Source organism: Saccostrea cucullata, unplaced genomic scaffold (assembly GCF_032062105.1).
Source record: "Saccostrea cucullata isolate Sc308-1 unplaced genomic scaffold, CSIRO_AGI_Scuc_v1 ctg186, whole genome shotgun sequence".
In the NCBI taxonomy this organism is placed as follows: domain Eukaryota; kingdom Metazoa; phylum Mollusca; class Bivalvia; order Ostreida; family Ostreidae; genus Saccostrea; species Saccostrea cuccullata.
In genome coordinates this window covers 129,000-144,876 of record NW_026926202.1, presented here as the reverse complement: position 1 = coordinate 144,876, position 15,877 = coordinate 129,000, and the positions used below count along the sequence as shown (strand labels likewise).

The 15,877-nt window shown below is 30.0% G+C and overlaps 2 long non-coding RNA genes across 2 annotated transcripts in view; both read left to right on the top strand.

Moving 5' to 3' along the window:
* The window catches only part of LOC134271081 (uncharacterized), a 32,904-nt gene extending 32,287 nt beyond the window's left edge, over positions 1-617 (top strand). Inside the window, exon 3 of the long non-coding RNA XR_009992954.1 lies at positions 453-617. This is a non-coding gene — a long non-coding RNA (uncharacterized LOC134271081). The remainder of the gene's footprint in view (positions 1-452) is intronic.
* A 2,320-nt stretch (positions 618-2,937) lies between these two features.
* Positions 2,938-10,554, top strand: LOC134271074 (uncharacterized). The gene is made up of 3 exons (XR_009992950.1): positions 2,938-3,204; positions 3,488-3,559; positions 10,156-10,554. It is a non-coding gene; the product is annotated as an uncharacterized LOC134271074 (long non-coding RNA).
* The last annotated feature ends 5,323 nt before the right edge of the window (positions 10,555-15,877 follow it).

Genomic DNA, 15,877 nt, shown 5'->3' with positions numbered 1-15,877 from the left:
CTTCAGTAGGATTCCTCGTTGGTGTAAAATAATTGTCTAAATGTTTTGTAACATCAAGTTATCTGCTATAGGGGCCTATATATTCTTTTTATAACATTTTCTCATTACTCCCTTGATTTTTACCTGTGATTCTGATAATATAAGTCTGTGAATTCGTAATTAGAACAGTCTCAAACTTGTCCCTATTTTCTTTTTACGTATTTTAAATAATTTTTTTTAAATTTTAAAATAATACATGTAGAATACAATAACGACGTTTGAACATGATAACCATATCTATACGTATAAGGGTGATGATCTAGCAAATATTAACGTTTTCATGCACAATAATTCTTTATGCTTACATGCATGTACAATAAGTAACTGACCCATGGAGTGACATCTAAGTCTAAAATAAAGAATCTGAAGATGTTAGCAGTTAACAAAATCTAATCCATGTATTCTTGTCTTAGGCAACTCCATCGTCGCAAACTAGAGTCCGCAAGCTTCCTCAAATGATGATAGAGAGAATCGATGTGAATCACCCGTGGGTTACCGATGATGAGGCAACTCATCAACGCTATATAATTTGACGGATTTACAAAAAAAATTAGCGAAAACAGAATATGGACGTTTAATAAGGGTAATGTTTTTAAAAGATATTGAAATTTGTATTATGATATCAATGCTTTAAAAATGTAATATGCAAAAACGAATTTGCAATCAAGCTCTTAGGTCCATTGAAATGTGAGCAATTCAAACACAGGACTCAAAAAACACCAGAGGTGAGCCGGAATCGGGTATCATGGAGAAGAGTAAGCACCTCCTAATGACCAATCACACCCGCTCTGTGCACTCTGTCATAATTGAGAAAACGGAAAAATCCGTAGGCAATTCTGTGTATAAATGATGGCCTAACAATTAGTACGAAAATTATAAGTCAGCAATTGATGATATCTTGTATTTTCTGACAATATAACCGTATCGAATATGGAACTTGCGTAATTGTGACTTAATTATTTAAACGATTCTTCTGGTATTCTTGTTTTATCATCTTGTTTGTCAATAACTTGCATGGTTTTCGGAACTGTTCGTACATATAGCATGCCCATGCGTATTGAATCAACTGGGAGGTATGGATCCCATATCCAGGTAATTTAAACTATAAAATACTTTCTTTGATTGTAAGTACGGGAACTAATGTATCAGCTATTGCAGAAAAAATACAACCCGTGGGTAATGTAATTTTTTTTTCTGCAGTAGCTGCGATGTTTATTCTCGTACTAACAGTAACAGCCAAAGAAAGACATTTTATTGTTAATATTAATATCTGTATTAATAATCAGTCAAAGCGGGATGAAAAAGATTAATGTATGTACGTCATAGTATGTTTCATTGATGGAACGGCCACTGATCAAGAAATATATGTAGGTGATACTGAGTATGGTGTTAAATGGCAATGGTTTACTTAAGAGAAAATATTCAGTGGAAGTAAATATAAGGGTATATTTTGCTAATTTATACTTTGTAGGTACCTGGAAGGAAAGTTGACGATAGAAAAGATTTATCATAAAATTTTGCTGTTAGGTTACCATTTGTGTTTTTTCTAGTAAAACATCGAATTATGAAACAGATGTGTCATTGTTGTAATTGATTACTTATCCATGGGCAACAGAATCCATTTCTGTTATCAAAGGTTACATATCTATGGAAAAAATAATACCCTTCATTTATTTCCATCTACGGTTACTGATCTTACTTATCCTTGATAAAAAAATGTCCATTCCATTGTACCAGACAGACTTTTTTAAAAATATAAATTGATACCTTTGACTGTAAAAGAAGTACCAAGTAAATGAACGACAAAAAAACTGATTCTGTGACAATAAAACCAACAATTTAACAAGAAAATGGTCTCATGGATAGTAACAAAGCTAATTACGGATAACTGTACCAATGGACATTTTAAGTAACGGTCATGAAAAATGAGGTGAGAAATAGAAAGATACTGCTTTAAACGTGTAAGATAGTATATCTTCACAAATATCCTCTATATAGCTCTCCACAAAGATCAGGAAGGGAGGGGGATAAAACGACATTCTAGTATTCATTGACTTTTGTATAAAGACGAGGAAAAAACCAAACACAACCCATTAACATCTAGTATCCTCTAGATTCATTTAATTCAGAAAATCGCTATACCATTGCTTTTCCTATAGGCTATTTCACCGCTAAGAAGAAAAATGATTGATGAATCTCTTAGAATTCTTTTAAAATGGTTGAAACAGTATATAATCTTTGAAAACATCTCTTTTGGTGATCGTAAATTATTTTATTTATTTTTTAGGATACGTTTATTTTATTAGCAATATCGAACAATTGGATTTTAAGTATTTTGTAGCAAGGTGGTTTTTGTAAATTTTGAACTTATATTTTCTATTGTATAATCTACTTTGTCAAGATTTTTAAACCGTTTTAAAGTAAATTCAACTTCTACAACAAAGACAAGTGAATCGTGTAGACTTTGTTTGTTCATAATAGTAAAACTGAGTTTTTTGGTTTTTGATAGATACTGAATATGAAAACTAAATTAATGATATTTACATCCTCTATTTTACATGTATAGGTTCTTGTGGTCCTTAAAATGCAATAAATTTTGTTAACCAAGTACATGTATATTCAAAATATTCAAAATATTGTTGAAATCAAAGAATAGATAATTGTCAAAAAACAATTTATACATTAGGACTGAAAAGGTTACTTTTGCCCTCATACAAAGTAGAAAAATGTTTAATATTAATTCTTAGATTTCGATAAAATGTCACGATTAGTCTGTACTGTGAAGCCGTACATTGATTTTCCATGAAAGAAAACAGTTTTATAAAAATTAAATAGTCCAAACATTTGTTTAAATGATTTTTTTTAATCTTTTCTGGTTTCTGATTGCTTTGTAATTACAGTCTAAATCTTACTGATTAATCTGTGAAAGCCACTTTCATTCCGTGTAGAAACATATCGTCATAGCAATATTTGGTAGCTTCTATATGTAATATTATATACATTTCATATGTAGGTCATGGTCATATTAATTTGGTTAAATGTATATATGTTAATGCCATAGAGCATGTTTCTGGCTAAGGAACGCCTTTCTGTATGGCGTGATTTTGCTGTTTTACTCTGCATAGCGAGATAGCAGGATTATTGACATCTCAAGGCCAGATGAAGGTCAGAACCATTCATAATTTATCGATATGATGGAATAAAAAGTTACTCACAAAAAATGATTTTCTTTTTGAACACTTAAATAATATTTCTAACTGATTTGAACTGTTCATACAATTAATTGACGTACAATATAAGAAAAAAAAATAATCAGACCAACTTTGAAATATTGCTTGTTTGTCCTCTCCTGACTAAGAATGTAATAAACTATGGGTCTGTTGGTAGGTAATAATTTTTTTCCAGAAAATTTCAGTTTCAAATCGAATTTTCAAAACCTATTTTCCAGATTGTATTAAGAAAATTGCTTCCTGGAGGTCAAAAAGTTTTGAGTTTTGACTTTTTAGCCAGTCGAAAGAAGGTAACCAATTGTTAAAAATGGTCTTGAAATTAATTAAAATATAATACACTAACCTTTCTACGAAATAGTAGACAAGTTAATCATGTCAGAATGAGTTTTAAACTAAAAAAAAAAAAAGGATATACACATAATATTTGGCTGGAATGTCTCATTCTTGAAAGAAAAAAAATCTTTTAATATCCTACCTATCTCGCATACGTTTACGAGACTCTATGGTTACATAGTATCTGCATCGGATATATAGTTTCAATAGGACCAATATACAAAAAAAGTTAAAAACATGATTTCACTTTGTATTTAATATTTGTTATATATGATTTGAAGTTTATTCATGTAAGTTTCTCTAACAGCATGTTTATCATTTTAAAGCTTATCATTATTCGTCGATACATATAGGCTGTAAAACCTACCTGTACAAACTAATATAAGTATTCGATTTTATAATTTTTTTTAAATTTCATTAAATTAATGAATGTTCTTCTATCTACACATTTTTATTTCCATAATATCTGTGACTTAAAGAAATTTGACCACACGCATACTTGTTGCCTTCAAAAATTTAAATACAACAATTCAAGCGCGTTTCTGAAGGTTTTTTGTATTTTCTATTAATTTTGCGAAATATTTGCGGTTTTGTGGGTTTTTTAACAACCTCTCCTCTGGCGTTACAAGTCATTGAATTAAGACATCATTGGAACTGAATGAAATGCATTAAAACACACATACAGGAAAGTATAACCGAGTTTTCCTTGTAGAGTGTTATCTATATATAAATGTTAGTACATGTATATAATGAACTTAAAAGAAAAAGTATTTTAAAGTTAACATTTAGTAAGTAATTTCGTTAATTTGCTGTTGATGATTTCATTGGAAATAAGGACACAAAAAAGATTGGAAAGATTTCGTAAACTCCATAAAGGAAAAAAAATCAAATCAATCTAAATTGTGTAATTTTATATATAAACATACTTGTGCATGCAGAGATCTCTATAAAAAATGAATCAGTTCAAAAAACATTTGCCCAATAAGTTCATTAAAATGACATTTCAAATTATGAATATCCAAGGAACCGAAAATCTCTCTCTCTCTCTCTCAATAATATTTTTGCTCAAAAAGTAGTTTTTCAGCATTATCTAAACTGTTGTTATTGAATTCATATCATTAGGAAAATTCTTACCAAGGTTCGGATTATTGATGTTCAAGATTACCAGAGTTATCTCCCCATGAAATTCTAAGCTTTAAACCAAGCCAAGCACGTCATACTCCAATGTCAAAAATCGAGACGTCTGCGCATAACTGTCTGGCTTGCAATTTTTTCATTGGTCTAAACACAGACACTAATTAACATTTTCCAAAAAGCACCCCTCAGCTATTTGTAAATTGAATGACTTGGTTTCTTAGACGATGCCAATGATATAATTTACAGAGCGGTAAGGTCTCAGACGAGCATTGACCCCACAGATGTGCTGAATTCATAAGCCAGGCAGATTTAGAATTTTCTAATTTTAGTAGCAAACAGGGCAGAGCGACTAAAAGATTATATAAAAAGTTTGATTAGATTTTGTAAACACTCCATAATTATCTGTCTGTGCTGAGTTAGTATTTAAAAAGTACGTGTGTATTAACATGTTGCAGAGGTAGTTTTAGTGAGGATACGATTTTAAAGTCTCCAATTTTAACTCCATCCCTTTGTGAGCCTTAAATATTTGAAACGAATTGTTTGCAATGCGAATGAACTATCTTGTGAAAAATTGTTTAAAGACAAATGATTGAACCCATCTCCTTATCGTTCTTCTCTCTCGGGGTTAAATACTGGATGGTCTCTCTAAGCAGTATATCAGCAAAGGTTAAATATTTTCCGAAAATCCTTCCTAGTGATCGCGTTTGATTTTACAGATAAAAAGCATGGAGAGGGAGAGACTGTCATAACCCGGCCGTACCCTAAAATATTTATCAATAGTTTTAACATTTGCCTATCTTGACAGTATGACAATCAGGCCATTTTCTACACTAGACAATGCACTGTGCCAAAACGTTGAGTCTATATGTACGTATACACATACTTGACATAAGTCCACAATGACGTCATGTCTGCAGTACTTGAATAATGTTAAGAGCCAAAATCTGGTTAAACAGGTTTTGAAGTGATGTGATACTAGTAAACAATCAGGGCTTCTTGGTCAATCTCATTTTCTCGATCGAACGAAGTATCAAGAATCATGCTTAAAATAAGAATTAATCTTCTTTGTTTTGTAAAATCAATTATTTTCCAATCATTTATTATTTTCTAAATGTCGAACCATCTCTCTGAATCTATTTGTCTCAAATAAGTGGAAAAAATCAGTTTTTCCCTATATGTACTGACAAATTAAGGTATGCTGAAAAAAGTCGATGTCTATGTTTTCTACACATAAGATCTTTTCTGTGCTAGACAAGTTATTAACACTGCGACATTTAAGCCCGAACACGACAAAGTCCGGACTTTTAGGTACCCTTTCGAAAAGACATAATTGTAATGTCGTCTATTTTTTATTTATACAATATTTTTCTCTCAGACAAAGGGAATGTTGAATGGTTTAAATAAAGTATCAAATCACCCAATAAAATTGCAACACATGTCCATCGAAAAATTAAGAACTTCTAAGCATTTCTTATTTTAAATCATTTTTTCTTTCACATTGTTAGAGTGGTTTTTAAAGCAAAAATAAATAACCCTTCAAAAGTGAAAATGAGAATGAACACTAATTGCCTATGGTGAATATCCTTTTAACACGAATAGATATGTCACTACTAATTTCCTTCTAAACCTGTAATAAGCTTAAGATTATTTGTGAATACTGGGTGTAGCAAGTACTAGTATATATTTATAGAATTTACATCACAAGAGTATTCAATTCGTGAATTTTATATATACTCTCACCCAGCACATGTTGATATATATACATTTTCTTTAGCTCAATGTAAATTGCACCACATTACAGTATAATTTTTTTTGGAACGATGCAAGTAAAAAAGATTTTAAAAATGCTACAAATAAATATATTTTTCATAATTCACAATGAGATTAATGTAAAGTCATAAAATGAAAACTAGACCTAATGCAAATATTTAAAAAATGATAATATATATATTAATATTAGCACCTTATTTACAGATAGGATTACCTTTTTTGTAGCTTATGTCTAATGCAGTCATCACTTAATCAAATATTTAAAAACATATTTTAAACAAACTTTAATGAAAATAAAACCAAACACATTAAAACATAAAAGCCGTACATAAAAATTTTAAAACTAAATAGATAATTATAAGAATATTTTTTTTAAAACAAACATGTATTTAAGCATTAAATTAGTATGTACAACCAAAAAAAAAAAAAGATTTTCAAAGAATTATTTGCATCTTATCTTTTTGACACGTAAATGTCATCTTCATTTATTTCTTTACCCCCCCCCCCTATTTATCCACATGAAACAGATCCCCATCAGCGTAGATTGTCCTTTGAAGGTGTCAGAGGGTGAATTATAAAATATATCTTAAGCTACTTCCCAATGAAAATTTTATACACTATATTATGATTCTGGTCATCCTGGCTAGCCAAGGGTCTCTAAACCGAAACCGCCTCCTATAGAGGAGTGGAGCGGATCGTAAACCCATGGCTTGCGAAGATGTAATTAGGTTTGTAAAATACAGTATTTTCCTTCAACAACTTTTATATTTGTTATATTTTTTGTGAATGAAATATATTGTCAGAAAATACTCTTGTTTTTTCCAACAATGTATATATTATATTAGACAAGCAAATAATAAGTTAAGCAAGAAAAATACCCTTTTATTATTTGTTAACTTTTTAAAGCTACATTCTCATTTATAACTATCAGAAGATAAGCTTCTTCAGCCAAAATAAAAAAAAAAATGGGGTAATGTAAAATCCTGACTAATATTTGAATAAATGTGTTGGAAAAGTTAAAGAAAAATTCTTTCTTAGATTGTACTAACTTAGATTAAAATCATTTTAAATTGTACATTATCATAAAATTCTTGATTAAAAACTAGTTTGGATTGCAAAGGATAAAAAATCGTCTGATCTGAAGAGAAGATACGCTGTTTAAAGTCATTTCCCTAGTTTGATTAAATTTTCATATCAAAACTTACTCCAGTATTCCTTTCATACGCAAAATTGCAGCTAAGAAATTTCACGTCACTGAATATGACAGATTCATAAGATCAAAAAGCACCTCAGTAACTGTAGTATTCAGTTATTTAATATTTTACGATGTGTGTTATGATAATGTTATCTAATTTCTGTCATATTTCGCCTACATATTGAATTATAAATCTCCATCAGGTATTAGAATCATGCATAGCATAACCATAATAAGAAAATAACCCACCACATTTTTTTCTCATGGAAAAATATGAGTATACCCTGAAGAGCATATCATTTTCTTATTTAGATTTCTCATATTGAAAATTTATTTTAAATTTCCTAGCCTCAAAACCATAAAATGTAAAAGAAAAAAAAAACAAAAAAAAAAACAACAAATTTTCACATAAATATAACTTTTTAAAATAATTTTGATGATCAAAATAAATTTTCAATTTGAGTTTGCATTTGAATACTAGTATTATACGAACATGGAACTTGAAAGCAGGTATGAAAAATTTACTCAAGATGTAAAAAAGAGAGAGAGAGAAAAAATGTCTTTTTTAAGTTATGAGTTTTAACAAACAATTTTAAACTTAAAAATTCCAAAAGAAGATTTTTAAGCATTATGAATTCAGCTAAATATAAATAAATTGAAAAAAGAATATACTAGTAAACAGTAAAAAAATGAAAAAAATGTATATATAATTCAGAATGTAATATGAAACTATATTTTCCACTATTCTAATTTTTTCAATTTTCCATTTAAATCAATTGAATTATTGAATTGATCATACATGTAAGAATTGTACTTCATTTCATCTAACTGTACTACTGTTATTATGCTTTGTTTGTTTCATAACTTAAGGTAGGATTCTTCTCTGGTTTCTGACTAGATGAAACATTCAAAGTATATTTGCTTATATGTCTTGTATATTTAGGTGTAAGGGATTTAAAAGACTTTTTTTTTCTTTTCTCCTCACAATTGTACAACTTCAAATAGAAATGGTAAACTCCCTTTGAAAACTAGCAGGGGACTATATTTTTGAAGGAACAGTGGCGTACGAAAACATCCTCTTTTCTTCCTCTCAAAATTTTAATAGAACAATGAATTAAGTTATAATTTTAACACAATCAAAGACTTGAAAAAAATTTTCAAATGTAGGTTAAATTAATAATAAGGGACTAAAGTTTTAAAATATATCAAATAAATATGTTTTTGCAATTAAACTAAAACTATGTAGCTTTTAAACGCTTCCAATCAAAGTACAGATTTGAGCCAAAAGTATATTTTCTCTCTTGTTAAACGATCAAAACTTTTTGTTTTTATATCATTTTGTACATTTATAAGACTACTTTATTATATGTGAAAATAAGAATAAGTTAAATATAGGAAGCATATCAAAATAACTGATATATCCTAAAAAATTAAGAAAAACAGAGAAAATTCGTATTAACCAAAATCCAGGTTAGTTAAATTATTTATGTAAATTTGGTAACATCATGCTATAGACCCGATATAGTAATATGTTTTTATGCAAAAAGAACATCTCTAAACGTTTGAAAAAGAAGTAGACATCACATGATTGGCAACAGTATTTTTTTTATTCATAATGTCAAGGAAAAAGATAATGACCTTAACCTGACCTTGCCTCTAATATAAAACGGTCAAATTTAATTTCACTGATACTATCACTTACTGATATTGTCTTCTTGATTCTGTGAAAATTTCATTAATTTTTAAATACAAGAAATATGAGAAGAATCCTACCTTAAGATTTTCTTTTGATTTTTTGTTTGCTTAACTATATGGGATATCCGAGAAATATATGGAGACAACAAACAGAGTGTACAAGCTCAAAAGTACATTCAAACAATACAAATCAGAAAGAACAAATCACAGGCCTCTAAAAGATCAGGTTGGATTAGGTGCCACACGAAGGATTGAGCATTTTATGTATAAAGATATTTGTGTACATTGTTATTTATATATTTTTTTCTATACTAATCAATCAAGAAAAACTACAATTTTAAGGATATCTTACCTTTTTATTACAAGAAACAGAAAAGGAATTTCCATATTGATAGATAAACAAAAGTTACATTTCTTATTTATTTCGTTTTCCGTTTGTTGTGTCAAATGTTGTAAAATGCAATTCTTAATGAGTTCAATTGTCATATTTCTTTTAAAAAGCAATTATTAGAACCACACATACAAAAGACACTGAGACAAAGTTTTTGATGATATTTTCAAAAAACAAAAAATAAGAGAATCTTATAACAGGATTATTAGGAGATATTGTAATCACATGTATTCAAAAAAAAAAAAAAAAAAAAAAACATAAAGAAAATGAAATAACTTCAATGTTGTTGTTATTATTTTTGTGGTGTATTATCTTCTGTAAAGTAGCTATTTGTTCTTAAAAGGTACACACCCTTTTCTTCACAGCTGAAGACCCTGACGGTTGATACTGACATGTTTATAAGAATAAAGGAGAACAATGCACCTACAGTTTACAGTTTGTCAACAAGCCATAAAAATTCGTACAGACAAATATATCACATGAGACTTACACATCTAACCTAGAGGATGATTCTTGATGATCACTAAAAAAATCCAGACTGCGTTTAACATCCTTTCTAATCTTCCGCTGTAAATGTGGATAAATTAAATTCTTGAATACCCAATGCCAAAGTTCCTGAAACTAGAAACCTCAGTGATGTAAACTTTGCAATGCTGTAAAACTTAAGACTCAAGATAAAAGAAACCTGTCATAAAATTAAAAACTTCAGACATGTAGTTAATACGTACAGCAAAATGAACTTTAGTAAAAATTGACTACAAAAATACATGAGTTGTTTTGCTTTTACAATTCACATTCGATCCCTGTCTATTCTTGAATTTGTGGACTACATAAAAAAAACACTAGAACTTATACACTCTGATGCATTTTGGCTAGTCTAGAGCAAAATTACTATACAGTTATAGACTATAGTCCTAGTAGTGTTGCACTAGACTATCCAAGATAAAGTACTCTGAAGCAACGAAATCTAAAGTTAACATCTTAGTGCCAAAAACTATAAACTAGTTGACATTGAGAGGAAATTTTGTGAAAACATCCTACTTAGGATTTTTATAATTGATTCTGTTTAAATCATTATCAGACTCTTTTTCTCCTCTCAAATTTGCCTCTAGAGAAAGATGTTATAATGCATGCATGCTTTGATAAAAAAAAATGACCAACCCTGACTTTTCAAATGTTACAGTATTGAAATGAAACATATGAAGAAAACTAACAATATTTTAGATCAAAAGTCCATTAAACCATACAAAATTGAAGCAGAGCAAACATGGGCTTCCAAATCATCAGAGGTGTGATCAGGTGCATTGAGGAGTGAGCATTCTTGCCAACCGGTCACTCCAGTCGTGTGCTCCTTGTCATGATTAGGAAGTAACGGAAAAATCCAAGACAAACCGTATGTAAACTATGACCTTTCAAATAGTATAATTGTGTTTCTTTCCACAAATTTTTATTGAAATAAAAAATTTGGTAATAAAAAATTGTGAGGAAAAAGTATATAAAAAAAACCGTCAGTCAACATATGACTTAATGAAAAATTGTATTTGCTGACAAGATCATTGTATCGACCATAGAACTTACGAAATGATGTCTTTAAACGAGATTGCTGATATTCTTTTATCGTTTTAGAAATTGTTCGTACGTAGAAATTGCTCTTGCGTATGGAATCAATTGAGAGATTTAAACCCCTTATGCAGGTGATGTAGGTATAATGCTACATAAGTAAGGGAAGTTGACGATTGAATAGTTAAATTCATCATGGTTATCATAAAGTTTGGTTGTTAGATTACCATTAATGTCCTTTGCATGTGAAATATCTAAATATGAAACGAATGTGTCAGACTTTAATAATATTTAAAGGTGTTTCCAATTAAAGATAAATGGAGGAATGAACACCAAAAGTAGCAGAGTTTTTCCTCAATTAATCAAACATATATATAATCAAGTCTTCTAGAAAGACCATGTTTGTTAAATATTTAAACATAGGTTTCGAACTTCCATTTTTGAGTAAGACAAAAACACCTTATTATTAATAATCTTTTACATTATAAAAAAACCTTATAATACATGTACGTAAAGTTAGCGAAAAACATTAGAAGATGCAATTAATCTAAGCCCAAAAAGTCGATTTAAATCAATTACAATAAAGCAAAATTTAGCCTTAAAAAGAACCCAAAATTTTGTAGAAATTGAGGTAAGTTAAAATTGTTCACAATAAAAATATTATCAAACCTTAAAGACATGATTATTAACCTGCGATTTTTTTTCAATAAAATTTAATTTTGAATATTTTTTAAAATTAAATTATAGAATATTTAAAGGTATTTAAGATTAAAAAAAAACTTTTTTATTTCCTTAGAGTTGAAATGGTACATATTATTTCATTTTGAAATTTAGAAATCCTTCTTTTTACGCTGTTTAAGATAGTCTTTTCACATTTCTCATTTTTATCACAAGGCATTTCCATTAAGGTCTGACTACAATTACAATCGGAATTGTGAAAAATTTGAAGATCTAAGGTGTGAAAACTCTCTAACTAACAATGTTAAAAAGAAAAACAGAAAAACAGGAAGAGGCCTGTCGTAAACGTCTCTCTAGTGAAGACTGAAAAGTAAACACGGAATTAATTTATTATAAAACAATATTTTTTGACACCTAGTATGTTTAGAACTTGATATCATCATTTTCTCAAATTAGTGCGGTGTATATCTAAAAACAATCAATTTTTATAGAATTTTTTTAAAAATGAAACGGAAGCATTTTAAAAGTTATTTTGGTTTTTTCATCAATCCCGATATTCATAAAAAAGAGATCAATTTACATAATATCAGCAGAAATAAACTTTTTTCTATGAAATTGACAATTTTGATTTAGATATGTCCATATGGGCCTATTTCAATGTTGAACACATCATCAAATGTTAAATATGCACAAACAATAATCACCAGGATTACATGTAGGAAGTTAAGAATTACGATGTTATACAAGAGTGTATAGAAAAACAGTACAATTAATTAATTGTACACGACATAGATAAACCTGGTTAAATTATAACACAAAATTACAGTGATTTTATTTGGTAAAAATATGGGTAAATTCCCTAACATATTCTGAAATACAAAAAAATCGAGTTTAATTGCAAAAATACAATTTAAATTTAAGAAAAAAAAGTACAATACATATGTTTTGTTTTACAAGAGTCTTGTTTTAAACAGTTTTTAAATAAATTTTGTCTTCTTAGTTCCTTTGATGGGATGCTCAGATCTATTTTTCAAACTTTGCGCCTGCAATGGGTGGTGTCCAAAAATGAGTGAAAAATTATCGACAGAACATCACAAACAAAAAAGTGATTTGAAACCTGGATGTATCTGTGATTTAATATCTGTATACATCTATTTATGTGACATCAGAATGCCACTTTTTAATTGCCACTATGGTGTTTCATTTATTGTATAAAAACCTGTGATATTAGAGAGTACTAGTATAGCATCAAAACACAGGGGCCGTTAACATACTAATATTTGTTTTTACGTAATCAGTATATGGAAGATGTGGAAGATTACGCCAGGTGAAGAAGAATTGACACGTTTTCAGAATGGATAAAATGTATCAGGTGTTAAAATTTCGCGTTAATCAACTGAGGGGCAAAATGAAAACCATATACCCTTCTATGTTCAGTAATTTAGAAGTGAAAAAAGAATTAGATTGATTACACGGTCAGTATGTACTGGTCCCTGCTGACAAAGCAGATAACATGTTCTTGTTTGTCTTTGTTTGAGTTTCTGATTGACAATGTCTATGTTGGGTTTTGGAGACCAGCAGGCATGTTCATGAAACTTTCCTAAGATTTGTCCTAAGACTATTCCTAAGATATGACTTAGGAAGAAACTTAGGAACATCCTAAGATCAACTTAGGACATATCATAAGATGTATCTCGACGGTGACTTAGGAACATCTTAAGTTAGGACATCCTAACTTACAATGAACAATTTTTTCTTAAACATTTATCGATAAATGTATATTTTTGGAGACATTTTACGGGAAAGAAATTAATACATGTAACATTAGAAAAGGAAATCCATTTATATTTCCATATGACCTCAGTATATTTTAATGTTTGCATTTTTTTTGTTGATATTATAAAATATTTAATACCGCTTGTAAATCGTATTGTAACAAACAAATTGTAATTAAGATTGATAGTTTAAAAAATAATAACCTCTGAGTGATCTACCTTGATGATGATTATGTTATGAAGTTTTATAAAAGTTTACTTAATTTTTTTGATAAATAAGCTGATTGAAAGTAAAATGAATTTTGTAGGACACTAAAAAAGTATTCAATCAGGGAAAACACTAGTTTAAAGCCAACATTTTATTCTTGAATTACAAAACTCTCAACAGTTTAAATATTTGAATGACAATTTTTTTAAAAATTTTGTATGTTCTCCCAACCGGTTAATTAAAAAATTAGAACATGTCGATAGCTTCGTTGTCTCATAATAGGGGGTGGATGGCTGGCCCCTCCTTATTTTATTCACAAGTTTATTGGTATTAATCTATGATGGAAGTTTTGATAAATGACGAATATGTATATCGCAAAAAAGTCATGTTAGAATGATCATAAGTTGTACTGTATCTGTATCTATAGACCAATCATTAGCATATGAAAGAGGGGGTATTTGTTTATATATTCGCACAATGTATTATGACATTTTAAACATAAGAAGGGGTGGGGTGGCGGTCATAATACAACGTTTGTGATGAATGTCTTTGACAGTCACATAACAACGGTCATGAAAGGGGGGGGGGCGAGAAAAAATTTAACTTACGTGAGAAAACTAGACAATTAAAAAAGGGAAAGAATATTGTCCAAACTCGAAAATCCTATTTTGGAGAGGGAGAGAGAGAGAGAGAGGGTGGGGTCTAGGTTTCAACTTCTTTCATAGTCTTTTTTTCATTCCAACATTACCCTCATTTAAATAACCTTATTTGTCTTCAATTACTTTGTATTTGATATGCAATGAGCAGATCGACCGATAATAAAAGCCCCCCCCCCCCACACTTCGTCGCCCGAGGAGCGTTGTATTATATTTCTCCAACCAATACCGAAAATATTCATTATAATAATATCCAAAATTTGTATTAGGTAATATCCGGAACAGCACATGCGAAATTTATAGCATATATGAAAAGAGGCCTATTGGTAACACTTCTTGTTTAATTATTTGTGTAAATCATCAGCTCATACACGGACTGCTGAGAAACAAGAAATTACCGCTGATACTTGCAATGTCCAAAATCAAAAGCATCAAAACAAACTTTAAGTTAGGATGATCTTAGGACAGGTATTATGCTGTCCTAAAGTTAGGAAAAACTTAGGAAAGTTCTTCAATTTAGGAAAGCTTCGAGAAACTGACTTAAGACTAGGACATTTCCTAAGACGTTCTTAGGACACACCATAGTCCTAAGATAGCTTCATGAACATGCCTGCTGGCTCCGAGGCCGTAAAAGTTAGACAGGGAAACTTTTGATCTCATCTCACTTTTCCACTATCAATTCCTTTGCTAAAAAGTGAAACTGAGACAAAAAGTGAGCTCGTCTAACTTTTATGGCCCTGGAGCCAGATCTTCCTACAATCTATTGGGATTCCCATTGGTACCAATTGCGTCCGGTAATTAGCAGACCTTTTTCAGTTTTTAGCTCACCTGAGCCGAAAGCTCAAGTGAACTTTTCTGATCACATTTTGTCCGTCGTCCGTCCGTCCGTCTAGCTGTCTGTCTGTCTATCTGTCTGTCCTTCCGTCTGTAAACTTTCCACAATTTCGACTTCTTCTCAACAACCACTGGGCCAATTTTAACCAAACTTGGTACAAAACATCCTTAGGTAAGGTAAAAGTTTAAATTGTTAAAATAAAGGACCAAGTCCCTACACAAGGGGAGATAATCATGAAAAGACAAAAATAGGGCGGGGTCATTAAAAAATCTTCTCCGCAAGAATCACTGGACCAGAAAAGCTGAAACTTATGTGGAAATATTTCTGGGTAGTGTAGATTCTAAATTGTAAAATCCATGACCCCCGGGGGTAGGG